The following is a 23,953-nucleotide window of genomic DNA, read 5'->3' as shown; positions in this document are numbered from 1 at the left end:
TTTATTCCTCCACATCATGTTGCCCAAAGTCACTCCGACAGGCTAAAAATTGATCATGTGGGAAGCCACAGTGCTACTCATCCACATTATATTTGTCTATAATATAACTTTTATGACTATATAGTTAAAGATAAAGAATATTATACAGAAAACTTGCTTTTTTTTAAAAAAGAGGCTGTGTTCAGCATTGCTGATTTTAATCCATAAACAAGTGCTCACAGGTTAACTCACAAGCAAAACAGAGGATGCATCCAATCTGATTTATAAAGACCAGAAAGTCCTAGATTTTCTTCCTGATCTTTCCAATTTTATTTTTCAGACCCATACATATTTTGTTTACCCAGTAATATTTTCTGTGAGCTCTTGGTATGATCAGAGACTTTTTAGACCTCTTCTCAAGGTCAGTTTATTTCAATCCAGCATACAACCAAAAGGAACAGGAACAAAGCCTGAATCCTTTCAATGAGCCTGAATAGGCCCTATGAGAGAGGAAAAAAGAGGACATAACAAATAGAAAGGATGTGATTAACAGAGGGAGAACAAAGGTGAGGAGGGAGAGGATATTACAATGCTAAAACATAAAGCCTTAAGTATAAGGTAAACTAAAAAGCTTACACAGGCAATATTAAAACCATTTATCATGTGGTAATAATTGTTTTGTTGGCTTTGCTTTCAGGTTACTAAATATAAAATGGTAACATGGTTAATGTAATACAGTAATGCCCACATGCGAGATATCCCTGGAAGACATATGCCTGAAAAGTAGGTTTTGTAATAATTTCCCCATTTAAAAACATCCACAGATATATCATGGCATACTGTCATAACCTGGCTATTTCTATTTGTCTTCTGCTTAAGGACATGAATTCAAACACAAAGTGGGTTGGCAATGTTGTGCATGCCATTAGCAATGCTGTGTTGCTTCTGAGCAGCACTGCATGGGGAAAGTTTGATAAGGCAAACTTTGATAAGGCAAACGGAGCAGAGCTCTGAAAGGTTACTTTTCATGAATACACACTTTATCAAACCAGACTGCTGTCCTGCCACAACTGCACTAGTTTAAGAATGGAAGTGTACTGCTTTGGCATCATTTCTTATCTTACTTTCCCCCATGATAGCACTTTGGTGATCCATGGAGGCATGATATGTTTTCCATACTGCCAAACTCTGCCTTCTGGGAGGAAGAGGGGTGGGATGAGTGATTGCAGTTGCCAACCACTTCTTGAAGCCGGCTGCTGTGTGAATGTGAATGCTGGAAACCACAATCACTGCAAGGGGGAGATGGAAGAGGGGGAATCATATCCACTTACACCAAATGACTGCCTGAGGAGTGGAACAGCAGTGAAACGGAACTATTACATGAAGGCAGTAATGGAATAGCAACATGAATGAGAGGCTATTGATGGGTTTTGCCTGTCAATGAAGAGGTACACTACTGTAATGAATGGAATACAAGGCGGCAGCAGGATAGGCATGATATTATGTGATAAGCACCAGCCAAAGACATTTTTAACATGTTAAAATCCTGCTTTACAGTATATCTCTGTGTGCTGAAGTCCTATATCAGTACGCTGATAACACCTAAATAGTCTTCTCTATGTCTCCGACTGATGCAGTGACTGGGGATGGCATCTCTCCTCTCATGGCCTGTCTGGAGTCGGTAATGGGCTGGATGAGGGAAAACCGACTCAGTCTGAATCCAGAGAAAATGGAGGTGCTCGTGATAGGTTCCCCTGGCCCAGGGATGGCGGTGGTTCCACCTGTCCTGAATGGGACCACGCTTCCTGTGAAGGACTCAGTACGCAGTTTGGGGGTGCTCCTTGACTTGTCGCTCCACCTTACATCTCAGGTGGATGCGACGGTCAAGAGCACCTGTTATCAGCTTCGGCTGATTCGCCAGCTGTGTCCCTACCTGGACCGGAGGGACCTTGAAACGGTAGTACATGCTCTGGTAACCTCTCGTTTGGACTTCTGCAATGCGCTCTACATGGGGCAACCCTTGTACCATACCCGGAAGCTACAATTAGTTCAGAATATGGCAGCCAGATTGGTTACTGGCATATCCAGAACCAGTCACATAACACCAGTGCTAAAAGATCTGCACTGGCTGCCTATTCGCTTCCGGGCGCAATACAAGGTGTTGGTTATTACCTATAAAGCCCTAAATGGCTTGGGCCCAGGATACCTTGAGGACCGCCTCTCCCCATACAATCTGCCTCGCACTCTCAGAACATCTGAGCAGCAGCTATTGAGGGTTCCAGGGGCCAGACTAGCCTTCACGACTAGGAGGACTTTTACCATCTCAGCCCCGACCCTCTGGAATTCCCTGCCCATTGAGCTGCGCTCGGCCACCTCCCTGGCCCAGTTTAAAAAGGGTCTGAAGACTTTCTTGTTTAAATCAGCATTCCCTGATACAGGCCCCAACTAGTTCCCCCCCCCCCCCCCCCATGTCAGCAGTGGCAAGCTGGCTAGAATGTTTTTAATGTATTGTTTTAATGTATTTGTAACCCATGTATTTTATGATATAACCTCCCTGGTTATATAGAAGGGCGGTATATAAATAAAATTTTTATTTATTTATTTTATTATATTTCCTAGAATCCGTTTCCTTATTGTTTTATACCTTTCTCCACCATAAGGAAATGAATGGATACTACACATAATCTCTGCAAACATACAAAGTCAGAAAGGCATTTGGAAGCAACTATGAGCTGGGCAGAAGAGAGCACTGCAGCAAAAATTCATTTGGAAAGAAGGGGAGATTATCTGGTGAGTGTGGAGCACCAATACCAAATTTGATTTGTAGTTAGTTTGTTAGCTACGAGCAAATCATGTCTCTGCCAACTAGTCTACTATTGTGTCTCCAAGATCAGCCAGTCAAATACATCTGGAACAGAGCTTGCAAAAGTTATTGGATAGGTGGGTGGGTGCAACAATTCACATGTTGATCAAGGGATTTTGGAAGTTGTAGTCCAAAAATAATGTTTCTACATTCTGCTCTTCACTTCCTTCTGGCAACATCCATCCCAATACAAGCTCTTTCTTTTGTATTAGAAAAATATTTAATATTTTTAGATGATCTTTTAAATTATATCCCTGAGATATGCAATTGTTGTTGGATTCTACATGGTCTTATTGTTGCTAAAAGCCTGGCACTCTATGACTCGGAAGGTAAATGCAGAACAAAGAGAGGAAACTTAATTCACTACCTGTTGTTCAATTATCATACCTCACTCCTTAAGCTACTTATAAATGCTTATTTTATAAACACCAACTTCAATAAAATCTATTTTTGTTAATGCAATCAGTTTAAAGTAACATAATGAAGTCCCAGCTTGTTGGGGGCAATTAGCTTACAGTTGTAAACCGCTTAGAAACTGCTTAGATAGTACAGTAGTTTGCTTTTGCCTGAGCCTACTGGCAAGGGAACAGTTTTGTCTCCTCCCCTCTTCTCCTTCCTAAGTTGAGTATAAACTACTTTTGCACTTTCAATTCAGTTTGCAGCAGTTGAGATAAGGTATGGACAAAGGGAGTGGGAATGAGAGAGGAATTGGAAACAGGGGCATTTTCAAAGCAGCTGAAAAATTAGGAAGACATAGGATTAATTGGGACAGTTGGAGAGTATCAATGAAATAAATATGGGGATTGGACTTGATCAGTACTTCTGTCTTCTGGCACAGAATCAAAATGATAGGACAGGGGAATGACACAGCTCAACTACATGCACCTCCTTAAGAGACGTGGTTTACAGTTTGAGACCTAAATGTTAATATATTATTGAATGCACAGATGAAAAGATTTCCCCTCCTTTTCCCCTTACAAGTCACTCTTAAACTGAGTCACCATGACTGGAGTTGTCACATTCCATTAATCCTGTCTCTGTGAATAAAGGATGGCTTGTCAAAATTGTGAAAAGCAAAAATGAGCAAGGAGGTTAAACAGTTCTTCTTAATTGTGCTCACAAGGAATCTTTTCCTTTGGAAGAAGAAAGAAACAAACCTTGACAATTTCACCTGCGCAGCATAAAAGGTTTCTTTGTAAGTTAGGGGGAGGCAACTGCCATGTGGGTGGTAGCAAATTTTTGCCTCCATGGAAGGCCACACCACTCTTTTTTGACCTGGTGTGGTCAGACAACTTTCAGTTGTGGCTTCCAAGTTCCTCATTATCTTTAAACTAGATGTAGACTGGGCAGTCCTTCAAACAGTGCAGTGATTCTCAAAATCTGGTCTTCCAGTTGTTTGGGACTTCCACCCCCAGAAGACTCAGCCAGCATGGCCACTGGTTACATATTTTGGGAGCTGACATTTAAATCTGGAAAACTAAAGAATAGGAACCACTGGGCTATCCTGTGACAGCCCTTCAAATACTGAACTCTTGTTAAAGCTTGTTAAAGCCCTGTGGGGTACTCATTGGAATAGAAATGGGTGGGAGAATGGTAGATCATATCTCTATAGATGTGAATAATAAGACTGGGCAACTTTCTGGATGTCGTCTGTTATGACTGGGTGGGATTAAATTGAGTAAAAAGAGACCTGAATACTAAAATATTTAGGAACATGGGTATGACTAGGAGAGAGGGAGGACCTTGACGGCTTTCTTACATATTTGGAAAATACAGGCCAGCTCTTGGGTCTTTCCGCTCTCTCTGGTAATCAGGAAATAGATGGCTTGTGTTCAAGCATAGGGCAAGCTGGGCCAGTTTTAATTTCATCTATAATGTCTGGTTCTTACAATACATGTAGATACCTAGGGAGGATTAATATATAAATAACTGCTGCATGATGTAACCAATTGGGAAAATAAACATCTACATGCAATAGTGTCAAGAAAATTGAAGTTTGCTGAGCAGAGAAAACCTGAATTAAATGAAGAACAGGAACTCATTTGCAGTTCATAGGAACTTAAGAAGCTGTTTTCTATTGAGTCAGACCATTGATTTATGGAGCTCAGTATCGTCAACTAGAACTGGAAGCAACTATCCATGGTCTCAGCTAGGATTCTTCAGTAGTCCTGCCTGGCAATTCCTGGTATTCCCTGGTGGTCTGGTTTTTAATCCAAGTACTAACAGGCCTGACATTGCTTAGCCATCTTTGGCTCTAAGCTGCTCCCAGGTCACTGCAAGAATCATGTTAGAAAGGCTTGCACAACACAGTTTTTATTTTATCCTGGAATGCAGAGGCATAGGCTGCTCTGAATCAAGAATCATCATTTTATTTTCTATAGAGAAAATTCAGCATCTTAGAAAATTAGAGAATTCCTCAAATACATTATCTGCTTCTTCTAATGATCTGTTTAAATAATCATTATATCATTTAGACATACCTAATTTCCAGACTTGTTTTTACAATGTATAAGTGATAAATCTTTCAAGGTTACATTTCATTTATCAAGAAATGAAATTCATTTTAATTTATTTTCACAAAGAGGATCAGAGCAATTTGTATGCAAAGCACAATTAGCCTCATTGTGCAAGGCTGCAATGATTGCAGTTTCCTGTAATATTAATTTTCATGTAATCTGCTTCTCTTCCATTTTCCAACTGACCATTATTTGCTTTCTTCTCTCCTCTCCTGTCTTTAAACTCTTCTATTAGCTTGATTCTCTTATTGTTCCAAATAGCTTAAAATTCTCTTCTGCATTCCAGCTCAAATATGTCAGTGTTCATTCTTTGCTTGATAGCAAATCATTCAAGTCAGTATACACTGCTGAAATCCTGAGCAATCTGAATGCAAATTAAATCAATACAATCTCTTGGAAGAATTTTGCCCTTGGAGGGAGTACAACTTCTCAGCTGTTCAGAAATCCTGTAACAAAAGATATTGTTTTGATTTAAAAATCACATAATAACTTTATGCTGCTTGTGATGTTTGATCCTAAATAGGTGGAACGGCATCCCAATCAAGATAAAATGGGTGGAACAGTTGCATTTTGCCTGAATCTCTAGGTTTTCAAGCTTCTAACTTTCCTCTGTTGTCCCCAGTAAAGCTTTGACCTTATGTTATTTTTGGGGTAGTTTGTTTGGTCTTAGAAGTTAAATCTCTGACAGGTGTATCATTGCTTGATTCTAATATTCATGCATGTCTCTAAGTGCAGAAATAGGAGAAAGGCCGTGACAAGTGAGAAATTATTTTTCCCCTCCTACTCCATTTTTTAATTACAATTTACAAGTCATATCTTTGAAAAATATGCACAAACACATACTGATTCATTGGAAAATGTCTACGAAATGAGTACATTATGACAAACCAATTTCATAAGTGTATATATTAGGAAAAGTGGGCTAGAATCTTGCTGGTCTTTATACACATATATGTTCCCTTACACATGTAGCTGTACTTTTTAGCCATTGCATGACATCTGTATTTGGTTCAGAGTAGTATAAGCAGAGTTCCACAAGTGTAACCTTTGCATGTGCATGACTACGTAATTTTCAGTGCTTTCAGTAAGCAATTGGCCCACTGTATCCATGGATTCCACTTCCACAGAGTCAACCATCCATGACTTGAAAATATCCCCTCTCCAAAAGATTCAAAATTCCAAAAGATTCCAAAAACTTTGATTTTGCCATTTTATATAAGGAACACCATTTTACTACACTATTTTATGTAATGCACCTTGACCATCCAAAGATTTTGCTATCCATGTGGGGTCCTGGAACCAAACCCCAAGGACCCACCATACTATTTCATTCACTGGCACTGCAGAGGCAGCCACTCTACCTCTGTTACTACATAAGGGATCAATTGTCATTGTCCAATATGCAACTGGTGTCACAATCTTAGTATTGAGCAGAAATTTGGTGTAGGTAACCTCCCCTTAACAGCATGTGTAGATTTACAGGATCTCTGCCATCAAAACACACACACATTTCCATGTGGAAACCAAGACAGTTTTTCCTGAAATGGAATGCATGGGTAAATGACCATGTTCTATGCTAATCAGATACATTTTAATGGTACTGGCATTGTCAGCATGACAATCATGCAACTATCCCAACTTTATAGTCAGATATCATCTTATTCAGAATGGTGTGCACCCAGCCATAGTGAAAGCTTAACATGGAAGGTAGCATGTAAACTAGGCCTAGATAGGATATGCGTGGCAGGTTCCGACAGCTAGACATTCTGGATAAGTAAAAGTCAATTAATGGCATTTTTACTGTAATCCTCTGTGAAAGATGTAAGGCAAGGGGTGTGGAAAGATCAAAGCATCCTCTCTTGTAGGATGTTTGAAAGTCTACCAGAAATTATATTTCTGCAGTCATTTATGACCACTGAGCAACCTTGGGAATTCAAGTAGAAAATCAATTTCAGGCATTTTCAGATGAATGCCTAAGACTTTCTGATGGCCACATTAAACAGCCCTGCATGGTAACAGAAAATAACTTTTTTTAAAAAGGCCATAGCCTTCACTGTAGAGAAAATTATTCATGTAGTTAATACAGGATTTCACCACTGACCTTTTAATATGAACACAGGGAATATGCTGAACCCCTGATGGGGAAAGAACAATAAGCTCATATCACTAAATATTTAAATCTCTATTTACCTGCTTGTAGTAAATCAAGCTTACAGAAAACAATGTGCACTTTAAAAAGCAAAGTAACTATTTTTGGATAAGTCTTTTCTTCCATTTCACATGGATATTAGCCTTTGAAACGAGTCCATGAAAGCTAGTGCCCTAGAAATTTTTTTACTAGCCAGAGTCAGAGCACAGTTTAGTATTATATAGTCAGATGTCATGTGTCTTCCACTGAGCTCAAGAAAGCAAACCAGGTGGCTTTTCTTGTCTCCATTTTAGTCTCACAACAACCTGGTGAGATAAATTAGGCGGAGAGGCAGTGACTGGGCCAAGGCCTCCCAGCGACCCTCATGTGGACTTGAACCTGGATTTCCCAAATCCCAATCCAGCATTCTAACCACTACATCACACCAAAACACTGCACCACCTTAAGGATGTTCTATCAAGCCTATTTTAAGCAGCTACAAGATTTATTGCCTTGGTGCCAATGAAGGTTAACATTGGTTGGCTGGTGCCCTAGACAATTGCTTTCTTGAAGTGGGTCATTGAATGATCTGGTGAATTGTGTGTTAATTCCCCATTTAATAAGTGAAGTAAATTTAACAGTGACATATTATTTGTTTAATGCTCTAAGCTAGTGATGTCCAAACTTTGGCCCTCCAGGTGTTTTGGATTTCAGCTCCCAGAAGCCTCAGCCATCTTGGCTAATGGTCTGGGATTCTGGGAGGGCCAGAGTTTGGACATCACTATTCTAACCAATTAACTTCTATCAAGGAACTTGCATGATTTTTAAAAAGAGCCCAGTGAACTGCCTAAATAGCCTAAAGACCCAAAAGGCATGAGATCCTGTCTAGTCTTGGAATCCTGGTTAATACTTGGATGAGAAACTGGCAACAAATACCAGGTGCTGTAGGCTGCATTTCAGACGAAGGAATTGGCAAACCATTTCTGAGTATTCCCTACCTATGAAAACCTGATGAAATTCATGGTGTCACCATGAATCAGCAGCCTAAACCTTGTCTGACTGTTTTTAAAGGTGAGATGTTGATCCAAACTATATTGTATGCATTGAACATGATGCAAGCCAATGAGCAAATGTCTATATTTTTCTTCAGAAAGGAGTTGTACTTGTGAATGAATTGGTCTGATGTTTTTGGCCTGATAAGCTTTTTAAGCTGACTTTGACTTTCTTTCTGAAAGGACTCAGCTCTTGAGTACAAAATGGCAAATCAACATTTTGGAACTGGAGACTGGAGCAACTGATGAACTGAAGAATGTGTGCAGACTATTTAGATAAGCACTTATTCCTCTCCTATAGCTGCTCTCCCATAAATGATGCATAGCGTTTTTTATGAATTGGGCACTTTCAATATCCAATATTTATAACCTAAACTGTGAAATCTCCCTGCTTCTACACATCCGCTAGCAGTGGGACAAAATTATACATTTTCAAACACATTTATTAGGAGAACGTGCCAGCCTTCCCCTAGCTCTGCCGGCTGCTTTAGTTAGAATAAGGATTTGCCCAAATGAGATCACATGAAATTTACATCTTCAGTGAGGCTTCTCAGTGTATTCATTTTCTCCACATCCGCTTTACATAATTACATTACACGTAGAACACAATAGCAAGGCTCATACAGTGCCATGATTCATCCTCACATATTGCAGAATAAGCTATGGGTTCATCATTTACCCAGTGCTTGCTGTTTCACCCTTTATACATCAAACCAACAATATGACCACCAGCTTTAATGGACAATCATACAGCTGTCCATTGAAGGGGAAAGCTGTATGTCAAACAGTCTTGGGGAAGGATTTTGTCTCCTTCTCCTTTTCCTAGTCTAACCAGGAGGTTTGTCTCAATGTTTTCAAGCAAAGAGCAAGATAACGCCACTTCCTTGCCCTCCATCCAGAAACTAGCCAGCATTTGAATCTTTCCTCAGCACTGGTGTTGAGATAACATTTTCCACTGCAAGTAGCTATAAGCTCTGGCCCTTCTCTCCTCAAGGAAGGGAGGAACATCAGATCAACAACATAATCTCAATCAGACATAGTTTTTTGGGCTATGTGGCCATGTTCTTGCTAGAACATGGCCACATAGCCCAAAAAATCCACAAAAAACAATGGATGCCGGCCATGAAAGCCTTCGACTTTACACTCAATCAGACAGTATGTGTGTTTTCTGAACCCTGTAATAATAATAATAATAATAATAAATTTTTATTTATGTTTCCCCGCCTCTCCCAGTGGATCAAAGTGGGGTTACAGACTAAGTAAAATCACAAAATCACTGTAAGGCTACAGGCTTCTTTGGAACTGTTACTGTAGACTGCTTTCTGTTAAAAGTTGAACCTGAACAACTGCATTTGGCAGAACTACAACTCCCATTTGTTCTTAAAAGCAGTGCTTGCAAGAATATTCATAAAGAGCTGGGAAAAGTAGGGTCCTGCTTCAATGCAGAGTTTGGAAAAAGTAATTTTCAACAAGAGAAATACTTTCATTAAACTTGGGCTGCACCCACACTGCAGAAATCATTCAGGTTGACATCACCTTAATCGCCATGGTTCAATGCTATGGAATTTTGAGAACTGAAGTTTTGTGGGACATTCAGCTTTCTCTTTCAGCGAACTCTGGTGTCACAACAAACTACAGTTCCCAGAATTCCATAGCATTGAGCCATGGGAGTTAAAATAGTGACATCCCGGATTATTTCTGCATTATGCAGCCTTAATGTTTAATATTTTAATTCCAAGCTCTGAACAGCTGCAATTGATGCTTATAATGATATCATCTGGGCTTATCCTACAATATCAACAACTAGCACCCCTAGTTTATAGATGTTGGCCATATAATCTCAGGGGTACATTTTACCTGGAAGTCTAAACTGCAGTTGAAAAAATAGGCTAGTTTAGGCAGCTCAAAACAAAAAATGATTCTGTCTTCCAACAGAGGGGACAGACCAGGGCCTCTGGAGGAACACCAGATAGGAGAGTGATGATGCTCCCTGTCATTCTCCACCTGAGCAATGGCCTATGAAATCTGAGAGGGACTAAACAATGCTTTGATTTTTTTCCCTGCAAAATTGTAGAACACCCATATTTCTAATCTGATTCATAAACACATTCAAGCTTGGGTACAACTCTATAATCTGTTTTTATTAAACATTTAACCCACTAAACTGTTATGGTAGATCAGAGTTTTAACATCTAGGAAATGCAATAATATTGTCACAATAAAATGTTGTTTAGGCAAAATCTTATGATACATTAACATCTTACTAGACCAAGAAGTCCAAAGCTCTCCTGTAGACATAGATCTGTTCTAACTTACAAAATTCACAAAAGGAATTATTTAGCAGCAGCAGCACACTCCACTTTCTCCCTAAAATTGGGACTCAAATGGGATTATAATTTAAAAGAACAAAACAATTAAAATTTACAAAAGTGAGCATTAAAACAGAACCATAGAATTCTAGAGTTGGAAGAGACCACAAGGAACGTCCAGTTTCATCTCCTGGCAGTCCTGCATTGAAGTCATGCAGGTTTTAAAAGCATTTAAAAATCTCCACTGTTACAAATCAGTTTGGATTAAATGAAAGGTTCTCTCCCAAACCAAATATTATGAGAAATGAAAACAAATCTTTTGATTGGAAGCCTTCTTAAAATAGATTGTCCTTACCTTTATAATGCAAAACCATCCAACCACCTTTTAGCCCGCCCCCACCCATATTATCTTTTTATTCCAAATATTCCTCTTTGAAATTGCCCAAGAAAGGGCAACTTTCAAATCTCTTCCTTATCAGCCAGATAAGATTCAGACCAATAATGGTAGTGTTGACTGAAGCAGCAAAGCCCTTAAAAATCATTTCCATTTGTATGATCAACCTGCTCTGTTGCATTACAAAATGAGCAGCTGAGATCAGAGGTCATCACTTCTTTGCTTATCCTGAATTTCAAAAAGAATTGTTTGCAAATGACCTCCAAACATCTGGCCTCAAGGCAAAAAGAAATGCTTCTAAGGAACAGGTTATGTGTCTCGGAAGATATGCACTCAATTTCCTGGCTGCATATTTCAAAGCAATTTCAAGTGACCATAAGTGATGATCGCTTTCTCAATAGCATTGATTGGCAGTAGGTTTGAAGAGGCAAAAGATAGCACTACTTCACATAATTTACAATCAATGAAAGGAACTGACTATTATTGACTGCCACCAGTTTAAAGACATAGCCCCGTTAGTCTGGAAAATCAGCATACAAAGGAAATTTATAGCATCTTCCCCTGCCGATGCCTAGACAGAGATCATCGACCAAGGCGACCAAGGCAGTCTCCACTCTGTATCCTGACCTGAACCCAGTTTGAAATGGATCAAGATAATCGGTGTCATCCAAGACTGCTTGGAGTTGATTTGCAATGGCCCTCTCAGTCGCCTTGCCCAGGAATGGAAAAAGGGAGACTGGCTGGAAATTAGATCTCTCCAGGGAATCAAGAGAAGGCTTCTTGAGTAGGGGTTTTACCACAGCCAATTTTAGAATAGATGGAAAGTGTCCTTCCCCGAAGGAGGCATTAATTATTGATCTTAACAAGTTCATAGTTGCCTCACCTCCCTAGAGAGCTAGCCAGGATGGGCAGGGATCGAGAGGGCAGGTGGTCTTTTTGACTTTTCCAAGCAGCTTGTCTACGTCATCGGTACTCACAGACTGAAACTGATCCAAGATGACCACATTAACAGCTCTCTGTGTCATTCTGCCTCTCTGGTGCCTTCCAATATCTCTCCACTCTTTTACACCTCACTCACCATTTCTTCCATCTACTTAGTTCTGAACTATGTTTCTTTCCATCTTTTATCCTTCTGTACACCTCTGAGGTGCATCTACACTGTAGAAATAATGCAGGTTGACTTCTGTAGTTCCATCCTATAGATTTCTGGGATAGCCTTCTCTGCCAAGGAGTGCTGGTGCCTCACAAAAGTACAGATCCCATCATTCTGTAGGATGGAGCCATGGCAGTTAAAGTGGTGTCAAACTGCATTATTTCTACAGTGTAGATGCACCCTGGGTTTGCTTACATCTGAGCATTTTGATATCTTTCTGCAGTTCCAGAGAACAGGACCCAGAGCAATGGATTCAAACTACAGAAGAATAGATTCCACCTCAACATTAAGAAGAACTTCTTGACAGTAAGTGCTGTTCATCAGTGGAATATGCTGCCTTGGAGAATGGTGGAGTCTCCTTCTTTGGAGGTTTTTTAAACAGAGGCTGGAAGGACATCTGTTAGAAATGCTTTGATTGTGTCTTCCTGAATGGCAGGGGGTTGGATTGGATGGGTGTTGAGGTCCCTTTCAGCTCTATGATTTTATGATTCTTGTTTTCCTACATCTTGGTAAGAGGAAGAGTAGTTTAAAAACGTTTTTCCTAAATTAAGCCACATGACCGGGTAAGTCTTGGTGGCTTCACACCTCAGCTGATCATCTGAATACTCCCAAGGACAATTAGAAGAAGGATTTTGTGGGAAACCACTTTCAAGGTAATTAGTTTTGCTGCTCATAGAACCTTGCATGATTTGCACTCTATAAGATTATTAACGATGTTCATGGAATCTGATGAGCAAATTACTCAGCTAATTCATCTGTTTTTTTCTCCCTTGCTCTACAAACTGGGGGAAAATAAATAAGGTGGGGAGAAAAATCATTACATTATTCATGTGGTAAATAATTATGCCATTTGATGAATAAATTATTCAGATAATATTATTCATAACCCTGCTCTTTTGGGTCACTGTTAATAAGTTAATGGCAAACCAAGTGTGAAGAAATTCTCTGTGGGAACAAGAGGCAAGCACATGCACAAAAGATGTTTTCTCACATCTTGCAATGCAGATGGGAAGAAGGCCGGGGACTTCAGGGCTTCAGGGGTATTTAACAAACCCTGTTCAACCTCAGGGCAGATGTATTATTTATGCATCAATTGAAGTTGCTCAGCTGTTCCATTTCATCCGATGACATGCTGTGTTGAGCTACTGCATCAATTTCACTTGGTTTCTGCCTTCAAGCTGCACCATAAATTGATCTAGATGGGTACATCCTTCCCAAAAGACAGGTTTACTAGTAGGAAAGTATAGGCAATATACTAGGCTAAAAAGTGGGTGATCTAAAGATTGGAAGGCAGAAACAGAAAGAAAAACAAGTTTTATTTTGCATTAGCTTTCATGGACTAATGAAATGGGTTGTAGAGTACAAAAAGATTAGTTCAAATAAAACATGCTAGTCCTTAAGGTGACACAAGAAATTTGATCATTCCCTGGAAGGTTAGTCACAAATACTGCTCGCCACCCCCGCTGCATGGAATTTCACATTGAGATTGCTGGATTGAGATAGAGAGAGAGTGGCTCAAGGTTAGCCAGTGAAATTCATGGTTTGTTATTTCTATTCTGATATTCTATTTCACATATTGGTTTTCACTGTAGTTCACCCAGTTCTAGGTGGACCAGCTCCATCTATATTCCCAAGAGTATTGCATACTCAGTCATGTGTAATCAACAGAAAACAACACGACTGTGTTTAAATGAACACTGGTTGGGTGACTAGAAGCCACAGTGACTAAACTGAGACTGCCATACGTTGGACATATCACAAGATGACGTGACTTAATGGAATAGGCCATAATGCTCAGTAAATCTGAAGTCAATAAGAAAAGAGGAGGACTACACTGCAGGTGAATTGGTTCAATTGAGTTGGGGGAGGGGGGTTGATGACCAGGACTCTTGAAGGTCTCTCATTCATAGGGTAACCATCACTTGAAGTCAACTTGTTGGCAAAGAACAACAATACCCAGGAGTGGAGGCCTTGCATATTTTGTTTAAAAAAATCATATTAATAATAGTTGATCTAACTCCTACATCTATCAGACAAAGACAAACTGCATAGACTACATAGAGAAGGTCCAAATAGGGGCATTCTTGTGACATTTTTCTAATATTTTACCCCAATCTGCAAGTTACATTTTTCTAACATTTTACCACAATCTGCTGAAATCAGTTACATCATTTGTATTGTAACTGCTGAGCTCCAGTTGTTTTGCAAAGCAATGTTTCCTTTGTAATTCTATTCATCTCATGCTGAGGATAAGTTTCCCCCCCTCTTTTTGAAGAAGTGCATGAAAGGGAAAGAACAGATGTAAAACTTTAGTACAGTGTACTTTGGAGAAAGGACAGCTCCTATAATTCAAACTGTAGAGCCCAATAAAGCACACTGGCATCTTTGTGGATTATGTCCTGCTAAAACACACACTTGCACTGTCCATTGTTCTTGGGGTTGTGGTGCAGAAATACACTTCTAGGGTTCTGGGATTTTAAAAAGGCTTTTATATTCTTAGGCACACAGAGGAGAGGTAAATGTTCCACCAGACCTTGGGAAAATTTACTTTTTCAGAATCTTTCTCCCAGAATCTCTCAGGCGGGTTACAAACCGCCATGAAAGTACGGACTCAGTCCATACTAGGATTAGGAAGGTGCGGTGCTTCCGCACCCCCCTAACCCTAGTACGGACTGAGTCCGTACAAAATGGCGGCTCCCCTTGCACATGGGGGCCACCATGACGATGTCACGATTGCGCCGCCTCTATACGGGGCGGCGTGGACATGACGTCATCGGTCCGCGCCAGGGCGCTTAGTGCGCCCTTTGCGCGGACCAGGAAGGAGCTCCGTTTCAGAGCTCCTTCCTGGTTTGTGCCGCCGCTTTGCGTCGCTGGGCGCAGCCTTCAGACGGCTGTGCCCAGCGAAGCAAGGGAGAAAGGGGCCAAGCAGCCCCTTTCTCCTCCTCCCCACCACCGCGGAGTGTCCTTGGGGCTTGAAGCCCAAAGGACACCCCTTTTCAGGCTGTGGGGAAGTGGCCTTTTGCCGCTTCCCCGCAGCCTGGAAAGCGGCGGATCGGGGCCTCGGAGGCTGCCGGTCTGGCAGCTGAGGCCCCGATGCACCGGGGAAAGGGGTGGGTGCAGCCCGCCCCAAACGGGTGGTCTGTAACCCGCCTCAATTTCTCAACTTTTTACAGTCCTTCACTTCCAAACTATGCCCACAGCTATGATCAATAGCAGATATTCTCATATCCCTTTGGATCTTCATTTGTGTATTTGTGGGGCTCCAGAAATTGAGGATTTGCCTAATTATGTACAAAACCAAGAACTAAATTTTTGGAATTTTGCTTACATTCACATAGTGTTCCCGAGAAGGTTTTTAAAAATCTTCTGTCTGATACTAACTCTGTGGTGACTTACAATTTTCTGGTTTTGCCCTGTCAGGTTAAGATTGATCATTGATACTGCACTTGATTGTTCTGGGGATGTTCTTATGTAACTGTAGCATTGTTGTTTACATCCATTTGTTTTAATCTTTGTGATTAAAACACTTTGGGATTGTGAATTATTGATTGATATCCTATTTATTGCATGTTGTACTTTTAAGTTGTGTTATATGCAAATGACTATGGTCCAAACGTTAATAAACTTACTACAACATGCTGCTCTCTAAGTTATGTATTAACTATTAAGATTTTAGACACATTGGCTGTGGGATTTGATGAGTTAAATGGTAACATTTCCATGCTCTAATTCTAATGTCTCTTTGAACCTTGGAGAAGTGTTTGCATCTCTAACTCACATCTTCCCCAACAACCCTCTGCACCTCTGTTTTGGGGAAATGTGAGACAGAGCACTGAATATCACAGGAAGAGTAATGGATTGGGTAGGCAGCAGCTGAAGAATTTACCAGTGCAATATCCACACACTTACAGGTTTGTAGGATATATAAAAGTATTCCTCAGGGATACTGGACATAATCAATTGGGGTCCATCTCTTTGAGAAACAGTTGGAGCATTTCACCAAGAGAAAGTCTTCTCATAATGTTTTCATGGAGAAGAGAAGGAGAGGAAGGAGAGAACAGATGAGAATTCAGAGAACAAAGGAAGACTACACAATGTGGGCAGAGAATGATTATTGAAAAACAAACAGTTGGGAAGTAAGCATAAAGTGGTTGTGCCTAAACTCCTAGAGAGTGACCCACAATCTAGCAACTACTGGATATAGTGTGCAAATGTTGATAATTCCCATATCTACTTAACCTATAAGAAATAGAGAGAGGGCAAAGGTTTTTTTTCTCCCTCTTCCTTCTCTTCCCTTCTCCTATGATCTGATATAGTCCAGAGTGCAACTTGAAGGAAGGATACAGTTGGCCCTTCCCTTACACAGGGGATCCATTCCGGACCCCAGCACGTAAAGGAAAAAACGTGTGAACTCATTTTTGTGGTGCGCACCTGGCACACCACAGAGCACACTCCATGGGCACGTGCCCCATTGCTTCTTCCGGGGTGTGGGAGAGGTCTTTCCGGCATGGCTTCCAGCATATTCTGGAAGCTGCCTATGGCACACCCGCACATGACACAGGCGCACTGTATGGAAAATTGCTTTTAGTTATTCAATGTTTCAGCTTATCTAACTGTACATCATCAATAGTGACTTGCAAGGGTTCTTTAGGGTTCTGGGCAGGATTCTTTGTTAGCCCAACTCAGAGATGCTGAACAATAAACCTGCGACCTTCTACCATTGTGCCCCTGAGCAGGGAGCTACCAAAATGGTTTTGGAGTTGTTGCCAATGGCTACTGAAAGTTTTTCCTCTTCCATCTCTGTCACTGTTATTACTATTATTACTGTCCTGATGTGGAAGTAAATAAGAGTAGGCAAGGAGTTTTGGAAAGTGGGAGAAATGAGTGTTTTTCCCTCCCACCTACTAAGCCATCTAGACTGGTTCAGGTAAAGAACCAACTTGTTTCCTCATTCAAAACAAAACAAAACTGATAATTTCTGGGGAAACTAAGGATTCCCAGGGACGTTCTCCTCCTGTAATCACATGAGATATTAAGTTGAGGGTTTGGACTGGTTTTGCTTTGGATTGGTCTGATAGCAATGTTCCAGTCTGATTAACTGAATCAATTTTGCAGTTTGGTTTTCTCCAAGTGTGTAACCAAAAAGGCTGCATCTACACTGCAAAAGAAATGCAGTTTGAAAAAGCTTTAACTGTCATGGCTCAATGCTATGGACTTCTGGGATATGTAGTTTTGTGAGATATTTAGCCTTTTCTGTCAGAGAGCTCAGGTGCCACTACAAATTACAGGACTCCATAGCATGGAGCCACTACAGAGAAAGAAAATGTAAAAACTGCATTAATTTTGCAGTGTGACATCAGCCTTAGGACCATGTTTGCATATATGCATATGGCAACACACACACAAACCTTCACAATTTTTGTTTTGCAAGATGCATTTTTTTACTCATGTAACTATTTTCAAGTTCTCAAGTTATGTATTTTAAACTTTTTCCCCCTATAAAGTTTCAACACAGAGAGCAGTGAGGTACATCAAGACATTACTGAGTCATTTTTCACCGAAATCAAATGCAAGGAGCCAGCTAGACTGGAGCATTGCGCTCATTCTGATAAAGATTCCTAATCCTTACAGCTCGGAAGAAACATCCTCAGTTGTTTAATTCCCATGTCATCTTCTGATTAAAGTATTCAGCTGATTTGCTGCCAAGTTCTGAACGTTCACACCTGATAAAAACAAGATTGGTTTCAAAAAGGCCTAGGAGACGCTCATGATTCAGGAGACTCAATTTTCCATTCTCTCTGCAGTTGAAAGTCTTGAGCAATTCCTTTTTAGAAATGGCTTCTGGAAAAAAAGAAGCTTAATTAATGTGCTCATTTAATTAACCCTTTGTTATAATAATTTATAATAAAAGTGGGCATTGCTGCATTATGTATAAGAGCATAAAAGATGCTGAAATAAAATGGGTACTCCTCAAAGTACCATGTAGTACCCTAAGAACTTACACTGCTCCTCTTAAAAGTCTTAACATTCTCTTTCCTCTAATACCTGCCTTGAATCCCATTGTTGGAGAAGGGTGGGATATAAATCCTTAAAATAAATAAATAAAAATGAATTAAGTATATTTCTTAAACATTTTTGTCTGATGAAATTGCTTGTGAAATCTCAACAGCTGGCAGTTTTTCTTTTACAACTAACATGGATACCTTTTCTAATCTGAAGAGGATCCTATTCTTGAGGAATTGGAATCTCTGGTTGCATCTGCACTGCAGAAATAATCCAGTTTGACACTACTTTAACTGTCATGAATCAATGCTATGGAATTCTGAGAACTGTAGTTTGTTGTGGCACCAGAGTTTTTTGTCAGACAAGGCTAAATGTCTCACAACGCTAAAATAACTAGAATTCCATGCCAGTTGAATGGGTGTCAAACTGGATTATTTCTGCAGTGTGGATGCTGCCTCTGTCATCATAATCTGGGAACTGTTTTCTGAGGGTTTGGCTCCTCCAACACCAGATAAAGCAAACCAATTTGGCCTCAACTGACAGGCGTTGCTTGTTTCAATATCTAAAATTATTTCCATACTTGATAATACAGAGATTTTCACAAGACACTAAATGTATTCTTCTATTATAGGGGTTTATGGCTTCATAACACATAGATGCAAAATCAGTTGGGTGGATGGGCTTTGTATCTTCAGAAAGAGAAGTCAAACGGCTTCTGTTTTATTGCTTTTGTTCCCACTCTGTTTGTATAAGCCTTCATACATACCCTAATATATTTATCAATTCAGCTGTAGTTTGATGTAACATTAGGCACCAGCATGAGCAGCTGTGGCTGCAATGGGATCCATAGCACCAGAATAGGTAGTGCAAATGACATATAGACCCAGCCATGTAGAAAATGTGGGGATGGAGGAGCCTGCTAGAAGAGCGCTGCTCTCTCCCTACACCTTGCATTCCTGGTGGAAACCGAAAGCCAAAAAATGAGTTCTGCCTGAGCAAACAAGACCAGAATCCCTCCTTTCATCTCATGTGTATTCGTAAACATCCCCTTCCTATCCTCTCCTAACTGGGGACACCAGATCTTGTCTAGGTGTTGTAAAGTCAATGAAGCATTATTGATCGAAATCAGTCTCTCTCATCTTCTGAATATCAAAATAAACTCTGCACTTTAGAAACTTTCTCAGGTTCTGAGTGTGAATCAAACTTTTGATTTCTCATGGAACCTCTATGGATTGGGGTTGGCTTTAAAGGTATAAATAACACCACAAAACCTAACCATTTTGCTGCAGTTGCCCCTCTGAGAATCATAGAATCACAGAGTTGGAAGAGACTGCAAGGGCTATCCAGTTCAATCCCCTGCCATGCAGGAAAACTAAATCAAAACATCCCCAACAGAGGTCCATCCAGCCTCTGTTTAAAGACTTCTAAGGAAGTAAACTCTACTACACTCCGAGAGAGTATGTTCCACTGTTGAACAGCCCTTACTGTCAGGAAATTCCTCCTAATGTTGAGGTGGAATCTCTTTTCCTGGAGCTTGCATCCATTGTTCCGTGCTCTAGTCTCTGGAGCAGCAGAAAACAAGCTTGCCCCAATTCTGTCATCCAAGTCATTGATAAAGTTGTTGAATAGCAATGGGCCCAGGACAGAGCCCTGTGGGACCCCACTGGTCATTTCTCTCCAGGATGAAAAGGAGCCATTGTTGAGCACCCTTTGGCTTTGGCCAGTCAATCAATTACAAATCCATGTAACAGTTACCTTGTCTAGCTCACATTCCACTAGTTTGTTTGCAAGGATGTCATGGGGAACCCTGTCAAAAGTCTTACTGAAATCAATATATACTATATCCACAGCATTCTCTTCATCTACCAAGCTGGTAATTTTATCAAAAAAAGAGATTAGATTTGTCTGGCATGACTTCTTTCTCTGAAACCCATGTTGACTTTTTGTGATTATGGAATTGCCTTCTAAATGTTCCCAGACTCTTTGTTTAATTATCTGTTCTAGAATATTTCCTGGTATTGATGTCAGACTAATTGGACGATAATTGTTGGGGTCCTCTGTTTTCCAATTTTTGAAGATGGGGACAACGTTTGCCCTCCTCCAGTCTGCTGGGACTTCTCCTGTTCTCCAGGAGTTTTCAAAGATTATTGCCAATGGCTTCAATATTACATTTTTCAGTTCTTTTAATACCCTTGGATGTAATTAATCAGGTCCTGGAGATTTATATTCATTTAGATTAACAAGGTATTCTGTACTGAAATTCCCCTAATCTGTCCTCAGCTCCATTATCCTCAAGTTGAGCACCCTTTTCCTTTTCTGAGAAGACTGAGGCAAAGAAGGTGTTGAGTAATTCTGCCTTTTTTCTGTCCCGTTAGCATTTTGCCATCTTCTCCATGTAGTGGCCCTACCGTTTCCTTCTTCTTCCTTTTGCTGCAGACATATAAAAAAAGCCCTTTTTGTTGTTCTTAACCTCTCTAGCAAGCCTAAGTTCATTCTGCGCTTTAGCTTTTCTGACTTTACCCCTACACATGCCTGCTATTTCTTTGAATTCCTCTTTGGTGATTTCCCTGTTTTTCCATTTCTTATACATATTCCATTTAAAACTTAGCTCCACCTGGTTTCCAGGATTGATGTCCTGGATCTCTTCACTGGTGTAAATGTCCCCGACATATAAGACTATTCCTGCTCCTTTCCTGTTTGGCCTGTTTCTCTTAAAAAGATTATACCCCTATATTTCTACATTCAAATCATGAGACTCATCCCACCAGGTTTCAGTGATGCCTATTATATCATATTTGCTTTGTTGTGCTAGGAGTTCAAGTTCATCTTGCTTATTTACCATGCTCTGTGCATTAGTGTAGAGACATCAAAGACCATGTGTCCCTTTGACTTGCTGCCTATGCAAGTTTTTTTGCCTCTTGCTTGTTCAGAGAATGTTGTCCTTAGGCTTCAGTCTCAGTAGCTATTCTTTTGTTCTTGTCTGTTTCCCTAAAGTTGCATATCTCAAGCCTCCTGCTTTCCTGCTTTCCACAGACCGTCTCTTCAGGATTAGTAGACATATCCCCTTTTCCAACCCTCAAACTCTGCTATTCCTTTTCACTTTTCTATACTGAGTTAGCTCTGTATGCTGTGTGGGAGAATGATTTACTCTGGTATGCGTGTGCTTCTATATTTCTCCCAATAAAAATTCATGTAGTTCCCCACCTGGAGACTCTGCCAGTCATTATTGGTATTGTTAGTGCTCAGTTCCTGCATGTCTTACCCCCTCTTGCAAAGCAAGCTAATCATTTGTCTAATTAATTAAAGGTAGATTGTAACTGTCAATGGAGGCTCTACTATTGTTAATGTGGGTTGTTTTAACTTATTGTATTCAGTTAAGGTAAAGTCTGATTTATTAGTGTATATTCGTTAACATATTTCTCTTGTTTTGTTTTTGTATTTTGTTAACCGCTTTAATCTGTGGAAAAGCGGTATATAAAAAAATGTATTATTACTATATTATTATTACTAGCCCCGCATACAATTTGGGTAACATTTGCAGTCATGGGAGGGTGGCCCATTTCTCATCTTCATATACTTCATGTAAAATCCAAATGTAGACACTGTGACCACAATACTGTTATTTTCTTTCCCCATATGCTATTTTACCATCTTAACCTGAGGAAGAAGCTTTGAAAGCTACCTTGATGTATTTTGTGTCTTTTGCTTGATCTAATGAAGGTATCACAACAGGATGGATTTGGGATTTTGCTCTTTAGGTCATCCCCTCCACCCCCATCTCCAGCATTGGGACACTGCCTGCCCTCCCTGAGAATATCTCAGATATTTCACCGGTTGATCAAACAAAAATTTGCTTCAAATGTCCCTTCCACTTGGAGGGCTTCTCATATTAGCAGTCCAAATGCACCATGAAGCTTTCATTTTTCATTTTCATTGTAAGTTCCTGCATGGCAGGGGTTTGGACTGGCTGGTCCTTGTGGTGTCTCCCAACTCTATTGATCCTATGATTCTATGATCCCTAACACACAAAATATAAAGTGGGACAGTAAAAGTGGGACTGGTAGAAAGGTTGGCCTGAATAATCTCAGAAGATCCTACATTGGCCAGTAAAGAGATTGGACAAACTACCTGTAGTCTATCTTTCAAGACACCTAAAACATGATTTGGTTAGCTGTTTGGCTCTTGCCAATGCCAATTCATATTTTCAGACATAATGAAAACTTTTGATCCAAGGCACCCATGACGCATAAAATGATAATGGAATGATACTTTTTGACTATACCTTGTGTGTGTGTGTGTGTGTGTGTGTGTGTGTGTGTGTGTATGTATAAATATATCTATATATATATAGGCAGTTCCAGGTAGGCAGAAAAAAAATTGTACAATCCCTTTGTAGCCTGCCATGCATGCTAGTGGGCTGTTTAGTTTGACATAGCATGGGTTAGTATAGGATCAAAAGATGATCATGTCCCATGGTGGAAGCATTTGCCATTAGAGACAAACTTAGCAAGTGATCCTTTTAGCACATGAAAACATTCTACTTCACTTTATTGTGATTTAGCCTATGCTAGCAAAAATGCTAGTTTAACCGTTCAAATTATACAGAAATTTAAATCGCCGTAAAAACTCTTCTGCTGTGCACTACTCCTGAATCTTTTTAAAGACATTATAAAGGGAATCAGAGAGAAGGTTGAAAGTTAATGTTTCCCCCCTAAATAAGAGAGTGATCAAAATGATGCAGAGGCCTATTTTGAAAAGTGAAGCAATAAAATAAAAATTGCATTCATATTGCACACTTTTCCATGATGGCTGTACTGGGAATTCACAGCAGCAAGGAAAGATATAACAATTTGTGCCAGAACAATTTTGTACTATATCTCACCATCATTTATTTGCTGTATGTCATACATTATACAGAAAAAGAATTCTGGATATGTATCAGACATTCAAAACACACCAGGACATTTTTTCATTACTTCTCATAACTAGAAACATACCCTATATACTTAGGTTGAAGACAGAAAAATTTCTTCCACTTAATAAAGCAATTAAACACAATTAATATTATTTTAATGTGATGTTTCAATTGTGTTTTTCATACATTTTTACTGTGAACCAACTCAAGTCCTATCCTGAGAGGAATATAAAACCTTTAAAGAAATCTTTAAAGAAAGAACTGAAATATGTCTAAAAAGGATTGACCCCAATATTTTAATAATATGTAGAAAAGCGGACAGTACATAGTTCTAGTGATAAAAATCCAAAGATAGCTCTGTTGGCTAGAAGACATATTCCAGAATCTATATTGCGGCAATACCAAACACTAACTCATAAAAATGTTGATGGTGGCTGTTAAAACCTATGCTTCTTCTACAGGCAAAAATGTTTTTAAAACATGCAGGGGAAATGGAAAGAGGAATGATGCTATAGAGTCTTATACTTTACATGAATGCTACTCTAAGTGGTAGTCTATGGACTTGTGCTGTCCAAGGCTGCTAGTCTGCAGCAAGTTGTCCCAAGTTAGTCCAAAGTAGAATAGACCAATTAAATCAATGT

Source organism: Sceloporus occidentalis, unplaced genomic scaffold (assembly GCF_023333645.1).
Source record: "Sceloporus occidentalis isolate IW3139 unplaced genomic scaffold, rSceOcc1.0.p SCAF_2, whole genome shotgun sequence".
NCBI lineage: Eukaryota > Metazoa > Chordata > Lepidosauria > Squamata > Phrynosomatidae > Sceloporus > Sceloporus occidentalis.
This window is presented reverse-complemented; position numbering follows the sequence as displayed.